Consider the following 17554-nt stretch of genomic DNA (forward strand, 5'->3'; position numbering starts at 1 on the left):
TCAAAGCACAATGTATGTCAGTAGTCACTAGAACTCTTCATGAGAAAAGGAATATCAACATTTGAAAATTTAAACTGTGGTATTAAGTATTATGAATCCCAAGGTTTAGTAAGACGTTGTCCATAGCAGTAATGTAAAATAAAATAATTTTTTGCATCTTTAGATAGGCTGACCCTGGGGCTTGACTGTAGTCCTATAGCTTGCAGTACAAAATGAATGCTTGTCCGGAAGAGAGATGCTCACTAAAAGAATGTCACGGGGACAAATTTGTCCCCGTCCCTGCAGGAACTCAATTTTCCCATCCCCGCGAGTTTTGCCACTTTCCCTGGCCTTGCTCCATTCCTGTAAGCTCTGCCTTAACCCCACAAGCTTCGAACACTTATGATTTTAAAGTGTTTGAGGCTTGTGCAGATGAGGACAGAGCTTGCAGGAATGGGGCAGGAAAAGAACTTGCAGGGATTTTCTGTGGGGACGAGGAAAAATTTGCCCCTGTGTCATTCTCTAATGCTCACACCCCTGCTTCTTTATTGGAAAAGAGTCCTCTTTCCCAACATTTCATGAAACGCTGCTGTACTGCAAAGTACTTACTATTACCCTCTTTTCTCGTATATTCGTATACCCCATGAATAATATAAAATTTTACATTTTGAAGGGGCATGCTGCGGGGTATACATGAGTGCAGGGAATACAAGCTTTTACATGCAGAATGATGATTTTTAAACAGCATACACTGCTTGACACAGGTTTTTAACTGTTTTAAAGTTAAAAGGGTTTTGCAATCAAAATGTATTTGTCCTCTTGACACTGGTCTACAATGGCTGTTTTTCAACAGTAGTGAGTGCAAATTGAAACTGACATTGCTAAATGACACTATCGGCCTCTTTTACAAAGCCGCGCTAGTGGCTGCCGCACGGCAACAGCCCTGAAGTCCTTTAAATCTCTATGGGCTTCAGGACCATTAGCGCAGCGCAGCCGCTAGCACGGCTTTGTAAAAGAGGCCGTATTTTTTTCCGATCCCCTGAAGAAGCTGTGTGTGAAAGTGTCTTTTTTTTCACTACACACATATTTGGAAGATTGTGAGATGCAAACAGCATAGAAATTTTATCACATATCATGTTGTAAAAAAATCATGAGGTTTTTAGATCCATTACTGAAGTGGATCTGTGGAGACAACAATTTTGAACCTATGCGCATGTGAGTCATTTTGCACACACTTCTGAGATCCATTTCCTCCCCAAAACAATAATCATATACACTTCCCCCCTCCCCATTCGCGGTTTCGGTAATCGCGATTTCACATATTCGCGATTTTTTGGGGGAGGGAGAAAAAAGAAGAAAAAAAAACATTGTTAAGTCTTCCCCTGGCATCCCAGCCTTACCTGGTGGTCTAGCTGTAGGGAGTTCCCGTCGTAGTCTCGAGATACTACGGGAACTCACAGCAGCCATTTCCTAATGGCGATCTGCACGGGGCAGGAGCGTAGGAAGATCGCTCCTGCCCCGAAAGCCCGCTAGACCACCAGGTAAGGCTGGGAAGGCGGGAGGGAGGTGGGGGTGGGTCAGAGCCAGATATTCACGGTTTTTCGCCATTCGTGGTCCGGCTCTGCCCCTACCCCCCACAAATCCGGAGGGAGAAGTGTATGAGTAATATGTTTTAAGATATTTGAGTCTAACTGTCGGTTGGGATGCTTTGTGGTTGCATTGGGATTTAATAGATGGTGAATTAACCTCTTCAAAATTAGTTTAAATTATTACCTGTATACAGCCATGGGCTATGCAAAGGTGCGGGCAATAAAACAAGTTACAAACTTTATGCTTATCCATGGGTTATATACGGGTTATAAATGAGAAAATATGGTACCTCTTGATGCGTACTTACTGAATATTGTATAGCCAAAAAATGGTCACTTACATGCATATGTGCTCACACGTGTGTAAGTAACTAGAATAACAGCTTTTGTGCATGTACTTGCCACCCAGAACTAAGCAGCTCCTTAAACGAGGGTCATTTCATAAATAATACACACTATTTTTTTAAATTTACATGTTTTATTTTATTTTTTCAAGTATTTCTTTACAATCCTTCAATATAGTCTCCCTGCTTTACAATGATCGAGTCCCAATGTCCGGGAGGCTTCATTATTCCATCCAAGACACTGTTTTAGTTCAGTTGCCGAATGGCTCAGGTACCAGTTGAAGAAAGCTCTTCCAGAGATGCAAAACGATGTCCATGCATAGGTTGTTTCAACTTTGGAAAAAGGTCAAAGTCTGCTGGTCTCATGTTTGGACTGTAGGGAGCATGAGGTAATCTAATCTAATCTAATCTAAACCTTAAGTTTATATACCGCATCATCTCCATGAGAATGGAGCTCGACACGGTTTACAAGAACTTAAAATAGTGGGTAGAGAAGAAGAAAAAGGATTACATGAACTTATGTGTAGAAGGGGGGAGAGAAAGGGGGGAAGGATAGAGCTACAATTTGCTGAAAAGTCAGGTTTTCAGTTGTTTGCGGAATAACTGAAGGGAGCTCAGGTTCCGCAGCGGGGTGGTGAGGTCGTTCCAAAGACCTGTGATTTTGAAGAGAAGGGATTTTCCCAGTTTGCCTGAATAGTGGATGCCGCGTGGAGAGGGGAAGGCTAGTTTAAGCTAGGTAACACCTCCCAGCCATATTCGTGTAGTTTTTCAATGACATTCCCTATGTGCGGGCGAGTGTTGTCGTGAAGAATGAGTGGCCCAGCCAAGAGCAACCGAAGTCGGGTTTTGTGCATTTTTCTGTGCATTTTTTGCAAAAAATCACAATAATACACTTCTTTCACATGGAACTTTGTCTGTGATGATGATGCCTTCATGACCATAAGCAAAAATCATCATTTATTTGACTTTTGAGCACATCGAAATTTTTTTGGTCGTGGGGAAGATGGAGCTCTCCACTCATCATTGAAAAACTACGCGAATACGGCTGTGAGGTGTTACCTCATGCTCCCTACAGTCCAGACATGAGTCTACCGGACTTCAACCTTTTTCCAAAGTTGAAGCAACCTATGCGTGGACATCGTTTTGCATATCTGGAAGAGCTTTCTTCCGCCGATACCCGAGCCATTTGGCAACTGAACAAAATGGTGTCTTGGATGGAATAATGAAGCTTCCCGGAAGATGGGACTCGGTCATTGCAAAGCAGGGAGACTATATTGAAGGATTGTAAAGAAATACTTGAAAAAAAAATAAAACATCGTAAATAAAAAAAATAGTGTGCATTATTTATGAAATGACCCTCGTAAAATTACCCAAGTCATATCTCAACACTACTTCTGTTCTGTCCAAAGTATGCCCCTGGGAACATCCATACACAGCTCACATGTAAGTTGCACCCATACATACGAAGTGTGACAATTAAATTCATGAACTCATCCTAGAAAAAGTGCTACATACCTCATTACTGAATATCACTGATGCCATTGCCTAGTCCACCCTTCAAAGTAATTTTAGAACTATTTTTCTGGGATGGCCTTCAGAGCTGTTGTCGTATTAACCTTGATGCCTGGGTAAAGAAAAAAGTCATTGGGGGTCAGATCTGGTGAGTAGGGAGGATGTTCCAATTCAGTTATATGTTTACAGCTTAAAATCTCCTTCACAGACTGCTGTGTGAGTAGGTGCATTGCCGTGATGCAAGAGCCATGAGTTGATGGCGAAAAGTTCAGGTCGTTATCGTTTTAACTTTTTTCACGCAGCCTTTTCAGCACTTCCAAATAGTAAACTTGGTTAACTGTTTGTCCAATTAGTACAAATTCATAATGAATAATTCTGATATCTTGATTTGGACTGACAGAACTTTTCAGCTCAGTTCTATAAGAGACCTGCTCTATGGGTAACGCCATGATGAAAAACTTTTCTAAAATTACCCCTATATGATTAAAATTTTAATTGTGGTTAATTATGCAGTTATGTTATATTATGTTATTTTTTTCTCTTGCTGCAACTGCTTGTGACTCTGGGCAAGTCACTTAATCTTCCAATGCTCAGAGTCACAAGGAGCTACAGTGAGGAACAAACAAATAAATAAACATACCATTAATTAATTAATTCAGTTTTCTATACCGTTCTCCCAGAATGGTTTACATGAATTTATTCAGGTACTCAAGCATTTTCCATGTCTGTCCCAGCAGGCTCACAATCTATCTATTGTACCTGGAACAATGGGGGGATTAAGTGACTTGCCCAGGGTCACAAGGAGCAGCGTGGGTTTGAACCCACAACTGCAGGGTGCTGAGGCTGTAGCTTTAACCACTGTGTCACACTTTTACAATAAATCACAATTACAAATTTTAACTAAAATGTAGCCCTAAAAAAATAAAAGAATGAAAAGAAGAAATGCTAATTACAAATTGACAAATTACAAATTAAAGAATCCAAAGTAGCATGCAGAATAGCTATAAACAGCCTTAGTTTTCACAATCTCTTTCAGAAAAGCAAGCCTACTTTACAAGTGGATACTGCTTGCCCTGGATTGGTAGCATGGAATGCTGCTACTATTTGGGTTTTGCCAGGTACTGGTGACCTGGATTGGCCACCATGAGGACAGCTACTGGGCTTGATGGAGAATTGGTCTGACCTAGTAAGACTATTCTTATATCCTTATGGAGCACGGGCACAAACACATGCGTAGATAAAATCTTAAAATCTATGCATTATCATTTACACGAGCTCCATGTCCAATGTAATTTTTTTTTTTTTTTTTTGAAGTGGAGTTTTTTCTGAGACCTTTGATTATGTTGGATCCTTTATGCAGGACACTTAAACTTAATTATTGGGACATATCGCTTTGAGGTCTCTTTTTCTCCACTTTTTTTTTGTTTTTGATACTTTTTGATATCTGGAATGACTGGTCTTTCTCTTTAGCTGTATGATGTTTTCTATATTGTTGTATTACTGATTTATAGAATTCTAGTTAGAAACAAAGAAACATGACAGCAGATAAAGGCCAGGCGTTTACTTCTCTCAGTTCCTCCTGTCGCATTGCGTCCGCTCTCGGCACCGGGAGGATTTCCGAGAAATTGAAGGTCAGAGATGTGAAGGTGGCTTTCTCGGAAATCTTCCCGGTGCCGAGAGCGGAAGCAATGCGACAGGAGGAACTGAGAGAAGTAAACGCCTGGATGAGGCGATGGTGTGAAGAAGAGGGTTTCGACTTCGTGCAAAACTGGACAACATTCTGGGGAAAAAGCAGGTACTTTAGAAAAGACGGCCTATACCTCACCAAGCAGGGAGCGAGAGTCCTAGCTGGGAACATGAAGAAGTTAATTGACAAGGCTTTAAACTAAAGATCAGGGGAGAGCCGACAGTCGACAACCAGTCGATGGCCCGGACACCAGGATATCCTGAAGAAGAAACTTCAAAAAACCACACAGATATAGGGGAGGAACAAGATGAAACTACGGGAGGCGATGAAAACGAAAAAGATCAAACGGATACAAAAAGTGGTGGGAGAACCACTAAATCCAGAAAATTAGCACGAACAGATCTTAAATGTATGTATACAAATGCTAGAAGCTTAAGAAACAAAATGGGCGAACTGGAAGAACTAGCAAGAAATAAACAACTGGATATCATAGGAATAACAGAAATGTGGTGGAATGAAGAAAATGTATGGGACACGGCATTGCAAGGATATAAACTATACAGAAGAGATAGGATTGGGCAAAAAGGGGGAGGCATTGCCCTGTACGTCCAGGAGGAAATAGAGTCTGTTAGAGAGGGGGAGATGGAAGCAAATGGTAAACTAGAGTCCCTCTGGATAAAGATTCCTGGACCAAAAGAAGCAGATATACAAATTGGCCTCTATTATCGACCACCGGGACAGACTGAAGAAACAGACAAAGAAATGATGGCGGAAATTCACAGTGGATGTAAATCAGGAAATGTAACGATCATGGGGGACTTCAACTTTCCGGGGATAGACTAGAAACTGGGAACGTCAATCTGCGGCAGAGAGACTAAATTCCTGGAGATGATAGGAGATTGTTTCCTTGAACAAATGGTGGGAGAACCGACAAGAGGAAACGCAATCCTGGACTTGGTTATAAATGGCATTACTGGAAGGACAGCAGATGTAGAAGTTACAGCCCCGCTGGGGACAAGTGATCACAATATGATCAATTTTACCATTGGCATCGGAAAGGGGAAACCAATCAAGACTAAAGCCACAACCTTTAACTTCAAAAAAGGAAATTACGACAGCATGAGAACCATGGTTAAAAAACGGCTCAAGAAGGGCAAAGCAGAAATCCATTCAGTTGAACAAGCATGCTCTCTACTGAAGAACACCATCATTGAAGCACAGAATCTTTACATACCGAAGATATCCAAAGGAAGGCGAAAAAAGAACAAAGGAGAACCAGCTTGGTTATCCAAAGAGGTGAAGGTTGCAGTAAGGGAGAAGAGGAACTCGTTTAAAAAATGGAAACGGGAAAAAACGATGGAGGCCTGGAACTGTCACAAAATCGACCAGAAAAAGTGTCATAAAGCGGTAATATAAGCCAAAACAGACTATGAAGAAAAGATAGCGCAAGAAAACAAAAACTTTAAGCCCTTTTTTAGATATATAAAAGGGAAGAAACCAGCAAGAGAAACAGTGGGCCCTCTCAACGACCAAGGAATGATAGGGTCAATCAAAGAAGACAAACAGGTTGCTGATAGGTTAAATTCATTCTTTGCCTCTGTCTTCACAAACGAGGACACTACAACAATGCCAGACACTGGAAGGGTATTCACCGGAGGCATAGAGGAGAGCCTAACAACAATAAATGTGGAGTTGGACAAGATTTACTTTCAGATTGACAAACTGAAAAGTGATAAATCCCATGGACCGGACGGGATTCACCCGAGAGTTTTAAAGGAACTTAAGATAGAAATTGGGGAACTACTACAATCTTTAGCTAACATGTCAATTAGAACCGGGCAAGTACCAGACGACTGGAGGATAGCAAATGTCATCCCAATTTTCAAAAAAGGATCAAGAAGTGAACCAGGAAACTACAGACCGGTGAGTCTCACATCGGTTCCTGGGAAGATAATCGAAACACTAATTAAAGACCGCATTGTACAACACTTGGAAAAGCACAACCTAATGAGAGCTAGTCAACACGGCTTCAGGAAAGGGAGGTCATGTTTGACAAATTTATTTCAATGTTTTGAGAAGGTTAACAAGCAAATAGATAGTGGAGATCCAGTGGACATAATTTACTTGGACTTCCAAAAAGCGTTTGACAAGGTTCCGCACGCAAGGCTTATGAGTAAACTATTAAGTCATGGAATAGGAGGAGAAGTGCATGGATGGATCGGAAATTGGTTAGAGAACAGAACGCAGAGGGTAACCATAAATGGGAAATTCTCGGAATGGGAAAAGGTGACCAGCGGCGTGCCCCAGGGCTCGGTTCTTGGTCCCATTTTGTTCAATATTTTTATAAATTACCTGGAAGAGGAAATATCTTGTAATATAATCAAGTTTGCGGATGATACAAAACTATGTCGGGCGGTTGGCTCTCAAAGGGACTGTGAAGATCTTCAGAAAGATCTAAATCAGCTGGAAACGTGGGCGATAAAGTGGCAGATGAATTTTAACATAGACAAATGCAAGGTGATGCATCTGGGAAAGAAAAATAAAGAACATGAATACAAGATGTTGGGGGTGACATTAGCCAAATGCGAACAAGAAAGGGATTTGAGGGTGCTGATAGACAGAACCCTAAAGCCATCGGCTCAATGCGTGGCGGCGGCGGCGAAGAAAGCAAATAGGATGTTAGGCATGATTAAGAAGGGGATCACGAGTAGGTCGGAAGATGTTATAATGCCACTTTACAGAACAATGGTCAGACCACACTTAGAATACTGTGTCCAACACTGGTCTCCATACCTTAAGAAGGATAAAATTCTGTTGGAGAGGGTACAGAGGCGAGCCACGAAACTAGTCAAAGGCATGGAGAATTTAAGCTACATTTAATGCCTTGGAAAACTGGGACTGTTCACCCTCGAAAAGAGAAGACTGCGTGGGGATCTAATAGAGACTTTTAAAATATTAAAGGGATTTGATCAAATTGACCAGGAAGCAGCATTACTGACATTTTCAGATGTGACGCGGACAAGAGGTCATAGCCTAAAACTGAATGGCAGCAGGTTCAGGACAAATGTCAGGAAGTTCTGCTTTACACAAAGAGTGGTGGGCGCTTGGAATGCTCTCCCGGAAGAGGTGGTGGCAGAAAATACTGTGCTGGGTTTCAAACGCAAGTTGGATGCACACCTTCTTGCAGATCATATTGAGGGATACGGGAATTCCGGGTCTCCAAAAAGCAGCACCTAAATGGGCCTCCGCGTGTGCGGATCGCCAGACTAGATGGACCTTGGTCTGATCCGGTGAAGGCGTTTCTTATGTTCTTATGTTCTTATCTAGTCTGCCCATCCGCAGTAACCATTATCTCTTTCTCTCTCTGAGAAAGAGATAATGGTTACTGGTAATGGTTCTTAAATTTTGCTTTCGTCCAAAAGTCTATGCTTGCATACAATCATACAGTCCAAACACCAGCTGATTAATGATGAGTATAATACCAAGAAGGTGTTCAGACTAACTAATTGTAGGCTTATATTTTTATTTTATTTTTTTTAATTGCCCACGTCACTGATGTAAAGCTATTTTGAATGTTCCTGACAGCTTTTTCTTTTAAAGAATATCATGAAAACAATGTAAATCTTATATTCAAGCATGTAAGAGCAACAATTCTATTTGAACTGACTAATATCATGAAGGAGTCAATTTCATAACTGGGGAGGGAGGGGGGATTTCTATTGTTGGAAGTACACTGAGTATTGGATAGACTTGAGAACCTGATTTAAATTGTTATGTAGCTGCTGTTCACAAATGAGTGTGCGGAGTGGATCCAAGTTACTAAATATAAATTTATCTCCGTGCTAGAGAATGACACGGTGGCGGTTTACCCGCGGCCACCGCATTTTAGCCGCGGGTCACCCGCCGAAAACGGGGAAGAAAACTAGCAGTCGCTGCGGCGACGGGGACAAGGCCATTCACTGCCCGCGGGGCGGTGAATGGTCTTGTTCCCCACAGTGAGGCATGAAGGATCGCGCGGTCCCCGCAGCTCACACCCGCCTGCCCAATCGATTCTAGTGTTTAGCCAGCTCTCTCCCTTCTCCTCACCTTAGTTTGTAGATTTTCTTTTTCGGCGACCCGCACGCTATCAGAGAGCCGCGCACGCGCGGCTGCTCAGTGTTCAATCTTCTGCTCTGACGCAACCGGAAACAGGAAGTTGCAGCAGAGCAGAAGATTGAACACTGAGCAGCCGCGCGGCGGCTCTCTGATAGCGTGCGGGTCGCCGAAAAAGAAAATCTACAAACTAAGGTGAGGAGAAGGGAGAGAGCTGGCTAAACACTAGAATCGATTGGGCAGGCGGGTGTGAGCTGCGGGGACCGTGCGATCGCTAGTGTTCCCGGCTCAAATTGGAAGGAGGGAGTGAAAATATTACAGTACTAAGGCTTATATGGATGCAGCGGGGACGGTGACGGGGCGGTGAATGGGATGGCAGTGGCGGTGACGGGGCGGTGAAAGGGATGGCGGTGACGGTGACGGGGCGGTGAAGGGAATGGCGGTGACGGGGCGGTGCAGAGGATGGTGGGCCGGTGACGGGGCGGTGACGGGGACAGATTTTTTCCCCGTGTCATTCTCTACTCCGTGCCTTGCCCATCAAGATTTTTGTGTTCAGAGAATAAGTGAATTTTTTTAAATCTTTATAACACAAACGCAAATATGAACAATGGAACTTTATACATCAGAGGGGATTACCGGTAATTGTCTCCTTTCAAGCAGTTTGAAGGAAATGGAAGCTGCATCTGTGGTTTAATTGCACTGCAGCTCACAGAACCTTATGGAAACCGCTGGAAAAGAGCAGCTTTTTATTGCTGCCTCTTCTATTCCCAGAATTTTGGACTGCTCAAATGTAGAATAAGTGATATTATATTCAGTGTCCTGTCAGTCAATGAAAGAATGGGTCGATCTTCAAAGGGATTATGTTAAGTGTAGAAAGTTGTTCATGGAGAAGTTTCCATTTTAGCTTGCAAATTAAGCACGTGAATAGCACCTCCCCGTCCATTGCATTCTGCTGGACACTCTGATTTAAGCATTCCATCACAAAAGAAATTGCACCTGGAAGCAATGCAGACTAATGTTTTCTCTTGTACAGTCCCCACTGAATGGAATAAACTCCCAGTTTACATCAGGCAGCAGAAAGACGTATGTGCCTCGTATGTTTAAAAGACTGCTGAAGCAATATGATGTAATATTTTTATATCTGTTGTTTGTATATTTATGATGTGTGTAATATTTTAATCTGCCTTGTTGAAGGACTATAAATCATGAATCATAAACCCTGCTCGTTCTTGATTGTAATTTTCTTGGAAATGTCCAGCTATCTTCTTTTGTAATCCGCCTAGAACTGCAAGGTACTGGCGGAATAGAAGTCACTAATGGAATGTAATGTAATAAAGGAAATTAATGATAAAGGAGAGAGCTAACCATGCCCCCCCCCCCTTCACTACAGTAGTGATTCAAAAAAAGCCAATGAGTAAATAACTTGATATTCAAATCTGAAACACAAACTGTGTGGGCTGCCGGATGACAACAAAGTGGGCACAAATGAATATCTTATGAAGCATTTTAAGCCTATCCTACTTTCTGCTGCATAATTCATCAAGGGGTGTTAATGGATTTAGCATGTGCTGACAGAGTTAGTTCCCCTTGATAAATTCCTCCCTAAGTGCCTCACTTCCTCATGAAGTTTCAGGTTTATTTTATTTTTTTAAACTTTAGTTTTTAATGCCAACAAACAGTGCAATACAATTTATATACAAATAATAATAATCAAATAAGCACTTATAAACAATCAGAATCTATACATAAGATACAAATCCCTCCCCCATCCATCATTACCATCAGGAATAATACCAAAACAAAAGATATATCCCCCTCCCACCTCCCACCCCCGGATGTGTGGGTGCAATACAATGGAAAATAAAGATAAAGATAAAGGGCAACTATAACAAATCTACAAAAGACATCAATGGACCCCAAATCAATTTAAATATCTTATTATGCCCCAGCAAGTCAGCATTCATTTTATTCAGGTTTATTAAAAATTTTATATACCGCCTTATCAAATATCAAAGCGGTTTTACAAAGTATTATTAAAAAGAACACATTAAAATCACATTTTCAACACAGCAATAAGAATACCAACAGACATGATTGGATTACGGTAACTCATTATATAAGGGAATCACTAAGAAAGAAATACACTTCCCCCTCCCCATTCGTGGTTTCATCAATCGCGATTTCACATATTCATGATTTTTTGGAGAGGGGGAAAAAAGAACCCCCCCCACACAGTTTAGCCTTCCCCCCGGCGTCCAAGCCTTACATGGTGGTCTAGCGAGCTTTCGGGGCAGGAGCGATCTTCCTACGCTCCTCCCCATGTAGATCGCCAATAGGAAATGGTTGTGGGGAGTTCCTGTCGTAGTCTCGAGAGACTACGGGAACTCACGGCAGCCATTTCCTATTGGCAATCTGCACGGGGCAGGAGTGTAGGAAGATTGCTCCTGCCCCGAAAGCCCGCTAGACCACCAGGTAAGGCTGGGATGCCGGGGGGAAGGCGGGAGGGAGGTAGGGATGGGTCAGAGCCGGACCAGAAGATATTTGCGGTATTTCACCATTCGTGGTCCTATCCCCCGCGAATCCAGAGGGAGAAGTGTACAACATCTCCAAATCATCCAAAACACTGGTATAAAAATGATTTCAAAAGCTCATAAATACGATGATGTCATGCCTTTTCTGATCAAAGCTCACTGGCTTCCCATTGAACATCGAATCACCTATAAAATCATCTTACTGACCTTTAAAACTACAATTGCAGGCCAACTGGAATTTATTAACAGGCTACTGATCCCTCACACTACTCAACGTTCCTACATTCCTCAAATCAAAATCTGTTGACTGTCCCCTCATTAAGACACATCAATACGATGAAATCCAGTATTTTTTCAGTTACGGCTCCTACACTCTGGAATTCGGTCCCCAACCATTTAAGAGAACTTACGTCCCTTGATAAATTCAAAGCTAATTTAAAGCATTTCTTTTTAAAGATGCGTATGATCTATGATTGTCCTTTTAAGGATGCATTAAGGTTGTTTTTATACTTTCTTAAGCCAAGCCCCTTTGGCTAATGCACGTGCTTCCCCTTTTGTATTTTTCCTTCCCGTTCTTTACTATCTAAATATTGTAGTTCTTCCCTGTTCCTTTTTGTGTAAGTCATTGTCTGTCTGTTGGTATTCTTGTTGCTGTATTGAAAATTTGGTTTTGAATTTATAACTAGTTGACCTACACCAGCAATGACAGCTTTCAATGTACGGTATCTGCATCTATGAGACAAACTTGTTTTTTTTTTTTGTTACGTAGAGCAGTTTGGACCCTAGTTCGGTTACAGAAATTAGATAGTTCCAAGTCTAATAGGTGTTGGCACTGTCATCTCAAACCTGGGACATTAGATCATTTATTATTTTATTGTCCCTTGATACTTCAATTTTGGAGATCCATTTGGGATCAGGTAAACAAAGTAATGGAAAATCCAGTGGCACTAACATATAACACTGTGCTATTTGGCACTATGATGAGAGCTAAAAGCCAAATATCATCCCATAATAATAAACTTCTATTTATTATGACAGGGGTTGCCATACAGCTTATTCTAAGGAATTGGAAAAACTGGGATAGACTGAACTATTCCTTTTGGTGGGAGTCTGTCATGTTTTTTAGATGGAATGTAATATGGCCATACATCAGGGATATTATAAGAAGTTTCTGAAGATTTGGGAGCCATTGACAAAATTTTGCAACAGTGATTGCTGATTATGCCCTTTGGTCATACACATCCAGGGTGGGTTGGAATGTATTTTTCAATTCTCAATTTGAGTGTAGTTCTTAGATATAATTATAGGGGGGGGGGGTGATAATCTTTTTGTCATAGATTATAATTGTAATTGTATTTAAATGCTTTTATAGAATTATATGATTGTATTTTATTTTGCACTTACTTATGGCTTTAAAATGAATAAAGAAATTAAAAAAAAGAAATTTGTTTTTAATGTGTTCTTTTTAATAATACTTTGTAAAACCGCTTTGATGAACCTTATGTATTCCTTTTTGGTGATTTTATTTCCCTACTAGAAAAGGCAAGCACACTATACAAAGAATATGATAGCACAATCATATTCTGCATTTGTTTCCACATCAACTCGTCTGTGAATTGTCTGAGACGTGTATTATTTTCTGCTCCATATAATTCAATGCAAGAAAACGACTTATGACATTAAAATATGATCCACCAATGTTTTAGCAAGCTCCTGTGCAAGAAGATCTGCAATCTAATGAAATCATAGGGAATAAAGGAAAGGAGAAGACAAATGGATTCTCATGATTTTCCCTGGGAGAAAAAGAAAATTAAAATAGGCACAATCGAGTTACATTATTATGACCTCTGATGTCAGGTATGCACAGCCAATGAGCGAATGCACATATTTCATGCAGACTTCGTGGGTATTTAAGGTGGGATGTCAGCAAGTTGAAAATATAGCAACTGTGGCTATCATGGAAGAAAAAGCGTGATTTATCAAACATTGAAAAATACATGATCATTGGCTACCAGGCCAAGGGCGGCAGCATTTCAGAAATGGTGGAGTTTGTGAACTGTTCATGGGCTGCTGTGGTTAAAGTGTACCATGAGTGGATGAATGGAACCTTTTCGATGACCCAATGTGGTAACTGTGGGGCATATAAACCTTCAATGCAAGAGGTGAACGTCAGCTGTGCAGGTTGGTGTGGGCCAATTGGCACACTACCGTGGAGCAACTCACCATCCAACTGAAGCAGGGGGCTTCCAGATGTGTGTCCATGCTCATGATGGTTCATCTAAAAAAATGGCTGCAATTTGCACAGGAGTACCGACACTGGACTTGCACTGACTGACAGAGGGTTGTCTTCTCCGATGAGTCACATTATGAGCTCCATTAAATGGATGGGCGTTGGTGTGTTAGGTGTGAAACCGCTGAGGACAAACACCCAGCAACCATTGTTGGACGTACAGAAGCTGGTGGTGGCAGCATTATGGCCTGGGAAATGTTTTCTTGGTATGATCTGTATCCCTTGATACCTCTGAAAGGCACTCTCAACCAATAGGGGCATCTCTCCATCCTTACCGATCCAGTACACCCGTACATGTTGAGGGTCTTCCCTATGGCCAATGGGATCTTTCAACAGGACAATGAGACATATCATGCCACCAGAATTGTTCACGAGTGGTTCGCAGAGCATGACCAATATTTCCAGCTACTTTCCAGACCTCCGAATCCCCAGACCTTAACTCAATCGAGCACATTTGGGACCACCTCAATCAACACGTTCCATGACTGGATCCACCAACTGTCAGACATACTGCAGTCTGCATGGCTCCTGATATGTCTTGCAACCATCCAGCATCTTATTGAGTCACTCCCACAGCGTCTGGTCGTTATTCTGGATGTTAAAAGGTGATCATAATAATGTAACTCGACCAAGCATATTTCTCTTTTCATAGGAAATAATGGGAGCTATTGTACATGAGCAAAAGAGTGACTGGCCGGGTTTATGTTTACTTGTGTTGAAGTAAATTTATTTGGGGTAGAGGCCTCAGAGAGATTAATAAAAACCATGTACTAAGAGATAGATTGCTTGTTGTCTAGAATGGGAGCCATGCGGACTTAGAATATGTTTATCTACCTGATTATGATAATGAATGACTATTCCATTGTATAATGCTAAACACAATATTCACCAAGTGGAAGGCCAATTAGGAAAGGCTTTGGTAGCAACCTTGTTAAACATCAAAATGTAAACTAACATCTCCACCTTATATCATCTCCCTTCCCACAGACAAAATTAGGGCTCCTGTTACAAAGCTGCGGTAGCAATTCCCACTGGCAAATGTGATGAGGCCCATTCAATTTATATGGGCTGCACCGCATTTGCCACGCCAGGACTCGCTACCACAGCTTTTTAAAAGGGGCCCTTAGCTTCTTAGGTTTAGACAAAAAAAACCCCTACTTTTCTGGAATGTCATAAGAACATAAGAATTGCCGCTGCTGGGTCAGACAAGTGGTCTATCGTGCCCAGCGGTCTGCTCACGCGGTGGCCCCCAGGTCAAAGACCAGTGCTCTAAATGAGTCTAGCTTCACATGCGTCATTTGTGACAGTGGAAAAGTTGCTTATAAACAGTGGCGTAGCACCCAGCTCTGTCCTCTTCTCCACCCGTACCTCCACATGCTCCTTCTCTGCTTCCTCCTGCTACACGTGCACCGCTTCCCTTCCCTGTACTTCTATAACATTCCTGGCACGAGCAGCACCCCCTAAGCTGCTGTCGCACCAGCGTTGGCTCTCCCTCTGATGTCACTTCCTAGGTGCGGGTCCAGGAAGTGATGTCAGAGGAAGAGCCAATGCTGGTGCGACAGCAGGTTGGAAGTTGATGCTCATGCCAGGAACGTTACAGAGGTAAGGGGGAAGGGAAGCAGCATGCACGCACAGCAGTGGAGGATGTGGGGGGCAAGGATGGAGCGGGGAGTGAAGAGGAGGACGGGTGCCTGTACTTCACCAAGATGGCATCTGGGGCAGACTGCTCCCCCTTACTACACCACTGCTTTTAAATATATTGCATGAAGACTACTTACCTCCTACATAATATAAGGCAATATGGAGAACCATTAATAATGCTGCCCTTCACTGCTATGCATAGAGCAGTGGTCTCAAACTCGAACCCTTTGCAGGGCCACATTTTGGATTTGTAGGTACTTGGAGGGCCTCAGAAAAAAATAGTTAATGTCTTATTAAAGAAATGACAATTTTGCATGAGGTAAAGCTCTTTACAGTTTATAAATCTTTCCTTTTGGCTAAGTCTTAATAATAATATTGTCATTTATAGCTAAAGAGACTTATGATCAAGAAACTGTTTTATTTTACTTTTGTGATTATGATAAACATACCGAGGGCCTCAAAATAATACCTGGCGGGCCACAAGTTTGAGACCACTGGCATAGAGGTAATAACATGCAGTACAGAACTCCAAAGCTACAGAGTTCCATTAAGCATGCACTTGCTCTGATCTGAAACTCTGTGTACTGTAGTCAGATACAAAGCAGTTCCCTAAAAATTCCTTTCTTAACCTAACACAACCATGCATATTAACTTTTTAATGTAAAATTTCAGTTTGTTGTGGAAGAAGATGTCAGATTTTATGTTGAAGTTTTTTGCCTTTGTTAAACTAGTCATTTCTCTGATTCTTAATCTTCTAAAGTATGCAGTAGGCTCTTTTAGATTTACAAAGTAGACTCTTTGTGCCGTGCTTACAGAAGGTTATTTGTTCAGCTCTGCAGCATTCTGGTTGCACCATGCATTCTCGATGGGGGCAGCCAACTGAATATATTAGGCATTTGTCTTGGTATGCTTCATCTGATGGCCTATGGCATACATTGCAGACAGATCACAAGCAGGCAGACTACTAATCTATGTAAGAAAGGATTTTCTTTCTGCTGCTCTGGAAACCTTGGGCTTCACCACTGATCTGAATTCATACCATAAGCATGCAGGTACGGAGAATCAAGTGGGAAGTGCTAACCAAAGCAGAATACCAAAATGTGAGATTTAGAATGTTGTCTAAAATCCTTTGTGTTTTTAGTCAAGGTTTATTTATTGAAAATTTTCATATAGAAAAATACATAAACATAAGAATTGAAACTCATAAGTTATACGTAAGAAATGTACAATTGAAAATACAACTACCTGTATATATAAAAGATCAAAAAGATATTTGCAAAAAGTACAGTTACATTGCAGAAGTATAACTCACGTTGAATACAACTTATGAAAAGTCATCTAATAGCATCAATTGAATCAAAGTAAAAGTACAATATAAAAAGGGGAATATAAAGATAGGAATAAGAGTATAAATGAAGAGTATAAATCAAGGATTGGAGCTTTGCAAATAAAGTTTAAGAGAGTTCCATTTTTTCTGAAACTGCGGAAACCTATCAGTTGATTTGATTTGGTGACATAGAGAAGCAGTATCCCATATTTGCCTCTTGTAGCAGAAGGACCACAAAATGGGTTTTTTATCTATCAAGAACTTATGGTTGTTCCACAATGGACAAAAGGCAGATTGGAGCCATTGGTGATCTAAGTGTTTGTCAAGGTCCATAAGAGTTTTACAGGTAGTGTGGATTAGAGGATCATATAAAGAATGTGACATATGGGAGGATCTTAGGAGTCTGCTAAGAGGGATGGGCTGAATGTAAGATTCCTCCAGACGTAGCCAGTTGGGGATTTCAATGTGATCAAGGAACAAAGCCACTCTGCGCCCTGTCTCAATATGAACACTTCATGATACAAACTGAGATCAGGGAAGTTAACACTTCCCAAGTGTTTTG

General features: G+C 41.4%; 1 protein-coding gene across 3 annotated transcripts in view; it reads left to right on the forward strand.

Moving 5' to 3' along the window:
* The window catches only part of ELOVL2 (ELOVL fatty acid elongase 2), a 101973-nt gene that overhangs the window by 52469 nt on the left and 31950 nt on the right, over positions 1-17554 (forward strand). The window lies entirely within an intron of this gene.

This window comes from Geotrypetes seraphini, chromosome 2 (assembly GCF_902459505.1).
Source record: "Geotrypetes seraphini chromosome 2, aGeoSer1.1, whole genome shotgun sequence".
Taxonomy (NCBI): domain Eukaryota; kingdom Metazoa; phylum Chordata; class Amphibia; order Gymnophiona; family Dermophiidae; genus Geotrypetes; species Geotrypetes seraphini.